Below are 12670 nucleotides of genomic sequence, written 5' to 3'. Positions count from 1 at the left end.
TTATTTTGGACACTGTCTTGGGCTGCATCCCCCATGGAAACCTGCAGCAAGAGGTTATGATGAGTGTCTCTATGGCAGAAGATGAGGGTCATGTGGGAGTGTTTTGGTTTCAATTGCGGTCATTTGTGTGGCAGTGGAATAGGCCACTAATGAGATTCGCCCTTCTAAACTGAGATCTAGCTCACTCCTTGGGAAAAATTGCCTGTGAGAGTTCTCCAGATCTTTTATTGAAATGAGCTTCCTCACCATTTAATGGTTCCTGAATGAATTGAAACCCACAGTGCTTCCAACTTCATCCTTGAAAAGTGGCTACATAAATACCATGAAATTTTTGCCATTCCAATGACCAGGTGGCACTGGAGAACCTTTGATGTCCTTTTGCTCATCATGAGTGTACCAGATAGTGCCTTGATTGTCTGGGTTTCATGAAAATGGTGTAGAACAGAAATGCCAGTAACTTGTAGCCTACTGAATAGTGGTGTGTGTGCAGGTGGTGTGCAGGTGTGTGATAAAACATCTCTTGTGGGGCCATGTGGATCTGCCATTACTTCCAAAGGGCTTGAGACTGACATGGTGCATCCAGCAGAACCTTATATGTCTGAAACCTCTCCATGTAAAGGCATCTTTTTATATGGAGATTTTCAGGGCAATGTTCAGAATCAGGTTGCTATGATCAAGGGGGCAATCTATGTGGGATATAATCCTGGTTGGTGAATTCTCCTGCAGACCCTGACCCACCATACATGACAGAACTCCCTCCAGCACTGGGTCTCAGTTGAACTCATTTTATTTAGTGAAACAAATACCAAACTCCCAGTGCAGCGGCAAGAAACACCATGAAAAGTGGAGGATGACCAAATGGCTTCACAGTCCACACGGGCTGACACTTAGCCTTCAGTGGCCACAGTTTACCTACAAAGAGTGAATTCAGCACTGCCGCCTCATGTCTTTTGGAAAAAAAGAAACCATGTTCTCCAGGTTACATAGATGCAGACACAGCTTTGATGCTTTCACTAGAAATGAAGCTAAAGCTCCTGACAAAAACATATATTTCAAGGATCTTCTAGCTTTCAGAGTCTGTGTTGAAATATCAGCTGTTATCCTGATTGCTTTACCCCTAAATGTAATCTGCTTCCTTTCACTTGTAGCTTTTAAAATTCTCTCTTTATTCTGTATGTTGGGTATCTTCATTATAATGCATCTAGGTGTGGATCTCTTATGATTTTGCACATTCGGCGTCCTGTTGGCTTCTAGGACTTGGGAGTCTGTCTCATTCTTCAAGTCTGGGAAGTTTTCTCGTATTATTTCATTAAATACATTGCTCATTCTTTTGGTTTGGACCTCTATACCTTCCTGTATCCCAATGACTCTTAAGTTTGGTCTCTTTATGTTATCCCATATTTCTCGGATGTTCTGTTCATGGTTTCTTAACAGTCTTGCTGAGCTGTCTATGTTCTTTTCAAGTTGAAATACTTTGTCTTCATTGTCTGATGTTCTATCTTCTAAGTGTTCTACTCTGATGGTAGTGTTCTCAATTGAGTTTTTAAGTTGTTTTATTGCTTCCTGCATTTCTAGGATTTCTGTTTGTCATTTTTTACAACTTCTATCTCCCTGTATAATTGATCTTTTGCTTCTTGGATTTGTTTGTGTAATTCATTGTCGAAGTGATCTTTCATTGTCTGATTTTGCTGTCTAATGTTTTCCTTGAGACTCCAGATTATCTGAAGCATGTATATCCTGAGTTTTTTATCTGACATTCCATCTGCTGCAGCTATTACCTCTTCTAAAGTTGTGTTGACCTGCATTGCTTGTGGTCCTTTTTTCTTTGTCTTTTCATACGGCTCGCGTTTCTTTCTGCTTGGTGAAACTGTTGTGATTTTGAAATTTTCCCCCTATATATTTATATTGCTCTTGTATATTTGAAAAGTCTTCCTTGCAGGGGCAGGGGGTGGCTGTTGTGCTCTTCCAATTGGGGTGATCTATCTACTATGCTGATGGGACGCTGGGCCTGTTCTCCTGATCGGTCGCAGGTCTGCCTACCCTGCAGGCGCGGGAAGCGGCTCTGCTAAGCCCCTCCTCTAATTGGTGTGACGTGTGTACCACACCCATGGACCCCTGGGGTGTTCTGCCAGTCGGTCTCAGGTCTGCCTACCTTAGAGGCGCGGGCGGCGGCTCTGCTCTGCCCCTACTCCAATTGGGGTGACGTGACTACCACGCCGGCGGGTGGGTGGGCCTGTTCTGCCGTCGGTCGCAGGTCTGCCTACCTTACGGGCATGGGCGATGGATCTGCTCTGCCCCTACTCCAAATGGGGTGAAGTGTCTGCCGCGCTGGCAGGCCGCTGGGCCTCTTCTGCTGGTCGGGTGCAGATTTGTCTACCTTGAGGGCGCGGGTGGTGGCTCTGCTCTGCCGCTACTCCAATTGGGGTGTCGTGACTACGAAGCCGGCAGGTTGCTGGGCCTGTTCCGGGCACCATGGGCAAAGACTCTGCTCTGCCCCTACTCCTATTGGGGTTATGTGACTACAATGCCGGTGGGCCACTTGGATTGTACTAGGTGCTGGAGAAGGCTCTGCTCTGCAATTACTCCAATTGAGGTGACGTGACTACCATGCCTGCTGGTCGCTAGGCCTGTTCTGGGCACCTGTGGTGGCTCTGCTCTGCCTCTATTCCAATTGGGGTGAAGTGAGTATCATGCAGGTGTGTCGCTGGGCCTGTTCCAGGCAGGGGCAGCGGCTCTGCTCTGCCCCTCTGGCTTGATGACAAAGTGAGAGAGACTCGGGTGTTTCTGACTCACTTTCTTTACCAGGAGACCAACTGTTTCTGTCACCGCTGGTATTAATGAAGTTATCTCCTCCGCTGCTTTCTGATGACATCAGATCTCTGCCATGTTGGTATCCCATGCAAAAGGCAGCATTTCGTTCCCTTTACTGGGTGACCAAAGCAATGGGTGAGTCCTGACTTGCCCTCACAAGCCTCGTCTCAATCCTGTTGCCACTGCCTATGAAGGCTCGTTTGATATTTACCTCCACATTATTCAGCAAGACCCGGACCGGGAAGCAGTTTCCACGGGTTCTTGAGCCCTGGGCCAGATCATTTCAGGGAGGCCAAATTTGGCCGCTCTGGGCTCAGTGTATGTTCTAATAGGAGCAGGCTCCAAGACGCAGTTTCTGCGGGTTCTTTAGCACTGAGCCTGAGTAATTTGTCTGCGAAGCAAAGGTGAATGGAAAACTGAAATTACCTGTTCTATAGCTGAATGAGCTGCGATCAGTCGAAAACAGGGATGGTGACGTTAGCTCTTCAAGATGGTGGACGCTGGCTTCCTCTGTGGTCTGACCGGTATGGAGAACGGAATTGGACCACATCCATCCCCGTCTCAATCCCAGAATTCAGCACTGAGCACAGTAATTGCATAGCGGGCAGGAGCCCATAGAATCCGCACCACTGTATATTTGCGATGCTATCTCGTCTTTTCCCAGTGCGCGCCACACACTCTAGCTGCAGGGCAATTTGCTGAATAAGCAGCATGACCCTCCGTGCGGAAAAATCACTCGCGTTTGAGCCCCCGTAGCTGATCCTCGTGAGATGGATATATGTCCACTAGGTTTTGGAGCACCCCAAATTTGCTGGAAATTCCTAACAAGATAGGTTTTAGCCGTTCTAACTCGTCATTTTCCCGCACAGTGACGCGGTACATGGGGGTAATGCACTCCATTCGCCGCCATGATGTGATCCCCCAAAGTTAGTTTTCAGTACAAGGAAAAAAATATGTATTTCAGGTGGAGGAATATTTCTGAGAATAATCTTGTGAAAAGTTGATTATAAATCCACATACATGAATATGAATGAATTTAGGGAGGGTATAAAAAGAAAAATATACTAAATATTTTGAAAAATCTGGAGAGTGAATATATATATATATATATATATATATATATATATATATATATATATATATACACACAGACACACACACACACAGACATTAAAAAGTAGCATTGTGTATGTGAATTGAAATTCACCATGAAATATATATCATCCACAGATCCAAAAATATTCATTTTAATGTACATGGATTCATGTTGTTTAACTAAAAAGCTCACCCATATGTTGAATTTTCTGTTCCAACAGCGTTAAGTAGGAGTGATCTCTTCTCACAATTTGTATCTGCCAAGCCAGCCACCTCACCAAATGTACGACTGTTACCAGCTAGAATTCTGTATGTGCTTATAAAAATACATGTGATGAATAGGCTACAGAGAAAGGGAGACAGTTATTCACATATTTGTTAACTTTGAAAACACATGGAAAACTATTTCAATTAAAATTCGCTAGATTTATAACACCTACAATTTATCATACGAAAGGCAAGTCCAATTATACACCATGCCTCCTGTGAACCTCTTGTATTTGTATTCTGTTTGGGTTATTATTCTCCATCAAATTAGGATAAGAAGTCAAAGTCTAGTAGGGTATGTGTTAGTGTCAGGGATTCAGTATTTCGAATGGAAAATTGGAAAATGTGTCCAATGTGTATGCAAATATGTGCTACACAAAAATCTTCCCACTCTCATTCAGAATAATGCCTTGACATTACCTTCGCCCTACATAAGACACAATTAGAGGAGAACATTTAGAAAATCTGTGAATACATATGTGGAGTGGAAAATGCTCAGAAGTTCACAAATTTGGAGTTGGTAGAGGAGTTTCCAAAAGTAAGGGACAGGGTAATCACTCCAAAAACATGAAGTTCTGCCAGCCTAACATCTGAAGAAACTGCCTGTGAGGTTGGGCAATGAAATATATGCTGTTGTCAGAAGCATTAGCTTCATATGTAGTGAGACCATCAAATCTGGTTCTGCATCTATGTGACCTGGATGACATGGTTTCTTATTTTAAAATAAACATGAGGCAGCAGTGCTGAATTTTCTATTTGTAGGTATACTGTGGCCACTGGATTCTAGGTGTCTCCCCGTGTGGACTGTAAATTCATTTGGTCATCCTCCACTTTCGTGGTGTTTCTTGCTGCTGCACTGGGAGTTTGGTATTTGCTTCATTAAATACAAGGGTTCACCTGGGACACAGTGCTGAAGTGAGTTCTGTCAAGTGTGGTGTGTCGAGTTCTGCAGGAGAATGCACCAACCAGGCTTCTATCCCACATAACTTGCCCTATTGACCATAGCATCCTGATTCTGAACATTGCACTGAAACATCTCCATATAACAATATGCTTTTACATATAAGGTTCTACTGACTGCAAAATGTCAGTCACAATCCATTTGGAAGCCAATGGCAGATCCACATGCCCCCACCACAGATGTTTTATCACACACCTGCCAACCACTGCTCTAGAACAACTACTCAGCAAGATCCAACTTACTGGAATCTCTGTTCTACACCATTTTCATAAAACCCAGTCAATCAAGGCACTGTCCTGTATACTCATGATCAGCAAGAGGACATCCAAATGTTCTCCAGTGCTACCCGGTCATGGGAATTTCAAAAATTTCATGATATTGATCTAGACAATTTTCAAGGATGAAGTTGGAGGCACTGTGGATTTCAATTCACTCAGAAACCATTAAATGAAAACTCTGGAGAATTCTTACAGGCAAGGCTTCCAAAAGTGCCCAAAAGTCAGATTAAGCCAGGCCCATTGAGGTCTACAATGTATGGTCCATGTGTGTTTTGACTGTCAAACATGGCTGCCAAGTCTTTAAGAATAATATCATGTGTTATCCTGGCTGAGATTCCCTGTGCTCTGTGGAAAGTCAACTAGGGCCTAGATGTCACTTTCCAAGGGCAACTCTCATGCATGGCCATCTAAAATTCCAACACAATTCCTGGCAATAATTCTCTGAGATCAGTAAAAGAACTCAGTCTCTAAGGGGAATCACACCAGAGTGCAAGCCTAGGTAGACCCAGTGATCTCTTCCAACCGCCAGACAAATGTCCACAATTAAAACCAAAACACTCTCACATGGCCCTCATCTTCTTCCATATAGACACTCATTATATCCTCTGGCTGGAGGTTTCCATAAGGGACGCAGCCCACGACAGTGTCCAAAATAAGCTCCTTGCACCGCATTTGTCTAAAGTAAGGGTGGCCTGGACTCTCTTCCTGTGAACCAGGAGTGATCAAATAGGCCTACCTTTAATATTGCTTGGCTTCTCCAACTTGAGGCCTTCTAGCTTTGGGGTTTAGATTCTTTAAGTGAATTGGAGTCATGATAATCAAGCACCTATGGCCTAGCCTCTGCAGGGCTTTGAAGAACTCATTTGACCCAAAGAATCCCTATTCTCACTTGATGGATATCTGGAACCTACCAGAGGAAGGCAAGAGAGTTCATCAACAATATCTGATCTTTTTGCCATTTTGGTTTTGGATGCACGCATGGGATCTATCTTTAGATCCATCAGGTGATTTGAATCTAAGCCACAGCCTCACACAGGGCCAACAGGCTGATTCAGACATATCCCAATCCTAAGCAATTAAGCAAAGAGCCACAGGTGATGCCCATTCATTTCCATTTGAAAACTGTTTTCTTCAGGGTTCACAAAGTGGTGGCTTGAGGCAAAAAACTTCCTGACATTCAACAGAACAATAGTTAAGCAAAAGGACCAAAGCAGGGTTTCTCCACTGAGAGTTTCCTGGTCAACAGATATCTGAGATTTCTGAGATGCTAGCCATTTCCTTCAGCTATCCAGTACATAGCCATGTCACAGATCATGGAGGTGGTACAAATCTTGGACACAAAACCATGATACTATTCCGGAGAGTGGGCTGAATTGAGAGAGAAAACAGGAAATTAGGAAGCTTGTAGGTGTTGCCCATCCATAAGGCAAGCCAGAGTCCACTCATGAATTGGGCAGGATGAATGCTGGGAAGCTTTCTACTAGACAGGACACATCCATTGATGCATTGTCTTTTCTAATGTCTACAACAATGGACTCAGTGGGATACACACACATGGAAACACTCACCTTGTCAAAGGACTTAATAGAAATATTCCACACCATACCAAACAAACCGCCTTTCCTACCTATTCTCAGAAAATGATCCACTACCTGCTTTCTCAGGGAAAGCCACTCTTCAGAGGTTTCCTGGCATTTGGCCATCCTCACATCTGTAGGTACCAAGAAAGACTGACTCTGTCCTTGGTAATTCCAAACATGTGAGACCACTGGGACTAGAACAGGGACTGTCTCTGGGTGCCTGGCTTCCTGGATCCCAAGTTCAGAGAGTTCACTCACCAAGGAAGTGTGGTGAGATCACTTTCTTCAGGATCTGAATGATGTCACTGCCTTGGCAACCACTTTGTTGCTTCCAAAAGTACCATGAGGTGGAGGCTGCCCCGATTTTCATGTGGCATTTTCTCTAGTTAGAATGTTATATCAACCATAAGCACCCGGGAACAGCTTCCACACAGGACTGGTTTGGTCCATGTTCTATACATTAAGAAGAGAGAGAATGATTCAGACACAAACCTTCATCCTGACCAGGATGATTGCCATGGAAGTTGACTTTTGCTTTCTGAGGTACTTCATAGCTGCCTTCATCTTCACCAGGGATTATTTCTGCATGAACATTTGAGTTTCTCAGCAGGTGAAGATCCCCTAGATTCCTGTAGTTTAATACCCACACTGTTCCTGCTCTCCTGCAAAGTTAGTGTATGGTTAGGGTTAATAATATTTTCGATTTGGGTTAGGAATCATTCTGCAGGATGAATAATGGGATTGGGAACCTGTGATATTTATAAGAATATATAGGTGAAATATATGTATAAAAACGGGAATCTAAGAAAGATTTGAAGCCCAGAAGGGCATTGGGCCCTTGGTTTGGATACTTAGTGTTGAATAATGTTCTGTACAATTGTCTCAGTTAAATCGAAATACAATGGCATAGGACCTTGTACCTTGGATGATTGAATGTAGAAGAGAACATCCAGTCAAAAAGGGATAGTCGGTAGGATTAGGAAGATAGTCAGTAGGTTTAGGAAGAAGAGTGAGTATATGATTTGGAAAAAAAAGCTTCTTTAGCAATAGGGTTTCGTTTAGAGAGTGAATGTAAATGTCAGCACATGTGAAGAGTAAGCCAAAATGATGAACTGGGGAAAATATGTAGGAAAGCAGGTGTCAATAGAGACATTACTAAATCAGGCAAAGTATAAAGTGAGGGATAGGATTAGACATTTTCAACAGGCTTGAGTTTGAATATATAATCATAGGAAAAAACAAATATGTCGTCATGAATGGGAATGACATTTGAGAGCATTAGGCAACTTGGAGATGGATGTTATTAGTTATCAACATTCACTTTCCTTTTAGGCTTTGGTACAATCATAAATGTGATATTTTATTTTTTTGTTGTTCAGAATATTACTGTGATAAAATGTATATGTAGATCAGGTGACATGAGTATTTCTTTCACCATTTCTGGGAGCAATAATTTGAAGACGCATACATTAGTATTAGGGGCACAAAGAGGTGTAACCTCTGTCTATGAATATAGAGATAATGCATGAATAGACCATACTATGAATAAATAACATAACTGATTCCACTTTAAATAATGGATTGAATTGACATGTGAAAATATATAAGAAATCTTATATTGATATACAATCATCCATTCCAACCAGTTATATATCTAATGGTAATATTAGGATTATGATTTATGATGAATGGTGTTTGAGTTTTGCTTTATAAGTGATGATGTTAAACGAAAGTAATGTGTTTGGAAAGAAGTCTCATGAAAAGACCAGTCAAGAAACATGGAGGAATGCATGTGTTCTGAATCAGGAAGTGATTGATCGTGAAACAAATGCCTATAAATTTTCTAATTTGTGACTGAAATATATATCCTATGATGTGGATAAACTGAAGACATAGTAACGTACAAGTGTTGAATAAAAATGAAAGTCAAAATACACATCATGTCCCCTAGGAATCTACTTGCATTGATTTTAAACTGGCTAAGTAAATGTAGAAATAATAGGGTTTGTATGCACCATTCACTGAATTTAGTTTTCAGTACTAAGAAACAATATGTATTGCAGGTGGATTATTATTATGAGAATAATCTTGTGGAAAGTTGATTATAAATCCACAGATATGAATATGAATGAATTTAGGGAGTGTATAATAAGACACATATATTTCATATTTTGAAAAATCTGAAGAGTGTGTATATATATAAATATAAATATATATATATTTATATTTATATATATATACAAACACGCACATGCACAGATATTAAAAAGTAGCAATACAGGAGATCCATTATTAAGGCAGGCATGGAGAAATCAAGTCTCTGATCTCTTCAGCTGCACGGGCATAGGAAGTTGTAAACTGTCTAAATGCTGTTTGCTCAGAATCACTAGGCAATGTTGACCTGTTGTGAATCTGGGGCGAACAGTCTGGGCCCCTCAGAACACACACAGAGCCCGGATTGGCTGCATTCAAGCTTAGATTCGTCTGGTTTTTGTGACTCAGCACTAACATTCCCGCTGAAATAACTGGTTGGGCTTTCTGAATTGACAGAGTTAAAAGACAACTGATCCTTCATTGGCAGTGGCCACAGGATTGAAATGTGGCTTGGGAGAGATAGTCAGGACCCACCCATTGCATTGGTCACCCAGCAAAGGGAACGAACTGTCACCATTTTAATGGGATACCACCATGGCATAGAACTGACATTACAGGCGGAGGAGATAACTTCATTGAAACCAACGCGACAAGTGTGTAATCCCATTGCCATCTCTCTCAACACCACGGGGAAACCTCAAGGGCCCCTCCCAGCTCTCCCAGGAGCACGATAGCCAGACCTAGGGAAACAGGATTGGCTCGGGACTTGCGGCATGGAATTCCCGGCTACCACTCCCACCAGTGCTGACAATTGAGGTCTCTTACACCACCTACCAGGGGCATGGCTCCCGGAAGACAAGAAAATTCGGTGGCGGTTCTCAGGACAAAGCTCTACAAACTTAGGGTCTGAGGGAGGCAAACAGGGAGAGTGTGCCCAGGCGTTCATTAAAACAGGGCTACCAGGAGCAGAGGCCTGGCGTGTAACCAGTATTGTGGTGAGCGTCAAAGGTGAGCGGGGCCTGGCTTGAGGAAGCACAAGAGAAGGCCCTAGGCACTCAGGATTGGAGACCCACCGAGTCTGGGAGGAAGAGCTGCTGCACAGTGATTTGTTCCCACTTATTTAGAGGAGAAGCTTGGCCCAGTGCACACAGCTCCACCTACTGGAAGAGAAGTTAATTGAACTCTAGTACTGCATGTATTATTATTATTATATTATTTGTATGTTTTTCTTTTTCTTTCATTTTCATTTTTGTTGTTGTTCTTTAACTTTTTTAATGTTTTTTATTTTTTTAATTTTTTATTTCATTATTATTATTATTATTTTAAATTTTAATTTTCATTTTTTAATTATCATTATTACTTAAAATTTTCTTTGTTTATTTTCTATTTTTTTCTTTTGTCTTTTCATTTCTTTTCAATTTTATTATACCCCCTTCCTTGAATTCTACCTGGCTACTCTCATTCTCTTTAGTGACTTCTTCCCTTCCCTTCTAATATCTTTCCTTGCAAGCATCAAATAAATTTATAAGAGTAAGCAGTAACTCAGTAGTCAAACAGAACAAGAAGTAACATGAGCAGGATAAAAAAGCAAGGAAGAAAAAAAGTACAAACAATGAAGGACAGCCTAAATATTCAAGAGCATCTGGAGTCATCAGAAAAATGGTCATATAAAGAACTCAAGGAATACCTTAGACAGATGGAATGGAACATTAAAGAGGATACGAGACAACAAAAACAAACAGTGAAAGAACGCATTGAAAATGATTTACATAAACAGATAAAATAAGAAATTAAGCATCTTTATCAGGAGATAGAGATTATTAGAAAAATCAAACAATAATTCTAGAAATGAAGGAAATGATAAACCAAATTAAAAACTCAATTGAGAGTATCACTAACAGAGTGGAGCAAGTAGAAGACAGAATGTCAGATAATGAAGACAAAATATATCATCTTGAAAAAACTCTATCCAAGAAAGAAATGCTGTAAAAAATTATGAGAAAACATCCAAGAGATATGGGATAACATAAAAAAAACAAACTTATGAATCATCCCGAAAGAGGAAGGTACAGAGATTCAAACCAAGGGAATGAGTAACCTGCTGAATGAAATAATTAGAGAAAACTTTCCAAAAATAAAAATGGAAACAGATAAACAAATTGTAGATGCTTACAGGACACTGAGCACACAAAATCACAGTAGACCAATGCCAAGACACATTGTTATGAAGATATCCAATATACAAAACAAAGAGAAAATATTAAAACCTACCAGAGAAAGGAGGCAGATTACAATCAGGGGTAAAACAAAAAGGTTAACAATGGTTTTTTTTATCACAGATGCTGGAAGTGAGAAGATCCTGGAACAACGTACTTCAAACACTGAAAGACAATGGATGCCAACCAAGAATTATGTATCCAGCAAAATAAAGCTTAATGTAAGACAACAAAATAAAAATATTTCATGATAAACAAAAGCTAAAAGAATTTGCAGCCAGAAAACCAGCATTGGAAAGCATCTTGAGCAAAACACTACACGAGGAAGAAATGAAAATCAACAATGTAAACCATCAGTGGGAAAAGCTAATCATGGAGAAACAAACTAATTTAAAAAAAAGATATAAGCAAACATGGGTGGCAGTACAAACCATATATTAATAGTAACTCTAAACGTTAATGGCTTAAACTCTCCAATAAAGTGACATAGGCTTGTAACTTGAATTAAAAAAAACAAATCCAACAATATGTTGCCTCCAGGGGACACATCTGAATGGAAAAGACATACACAAGCTGAAGGTGAAAGATTGGGAAAATTTATACCATGCACACAGTCCTCTGAACCAAGCAGGGGTGGCCATCCTCCTATAGAATAAAATCGACCTCAAGACTAATTTAATCAAAAGGGATAAGGAAGGACATTATATACTGTTAAAAGAAACCATTCACTGACAAGACATAACAATTATCAATATTCACGCAGCAAATAATGGTGCTGCCACGTTCATTAAACAAATTCTCCTCAAGTTCAAGAATCAAATAGACCACAGTACAATAATTATGGGTGACTTCAACTCACGTCTCTCACCATTGGACAGATCCTCCAAACAAAAGTTGAATAAAGAAACTATAGAACTCAATATCACAATCAATACCCTAGACTTAACTGACATATATAGAATATATCAACCATCATCAAGTGGATATACTTTTTTCTCAGCAGCACATGGATCCTTCTCAAAAATAGACCATATGTTTTGCCATAGGGCAACCCTCAGTAAATATAAAGGGGAGGAGATAATACCATGAATTTTTTGTGATCATAATGGAATGAAACTGGAAACCAATGATAAAAGAAAAAAGAAAAAATCATACATTACATGCAAAATGAACAATATGTTACTGAATGATCAATGGGTTACAGAAGACATAAAGGAGGAAATCAAAAAATTCTTAGAGATAAATGAAAATACAGACACAACATATCAGATTCTATGGGACAAAATGAAAGAAGTTTTAAGAGGTAAATTCATCGCCTGGAGGTCATTCCTCAAAAAAAGAAAGAAAAAAAAAAACAACAAATAAATG

This window comes from Callospermophilus lateralis, unplaced genomic scaffold (genome assembly GCF_048772815.1).
Source record: "Callospermophilus lateralis isolate mCalLat2 unplaced genomic scaffold, mCalLat2.hap1 Scaffold_72, whole genome shotgun sequence".
NCBI lineage: Eukaryota > Metazoa > Chordata > Mammalia > Rodentia > Sciuridae > Callospermophilus > Callospermophilus lateralis.
The sequence above is the reverse complement of the archived record's forward strand: the minus strand, read 5'-3'. Positions refer to the sequence as shown.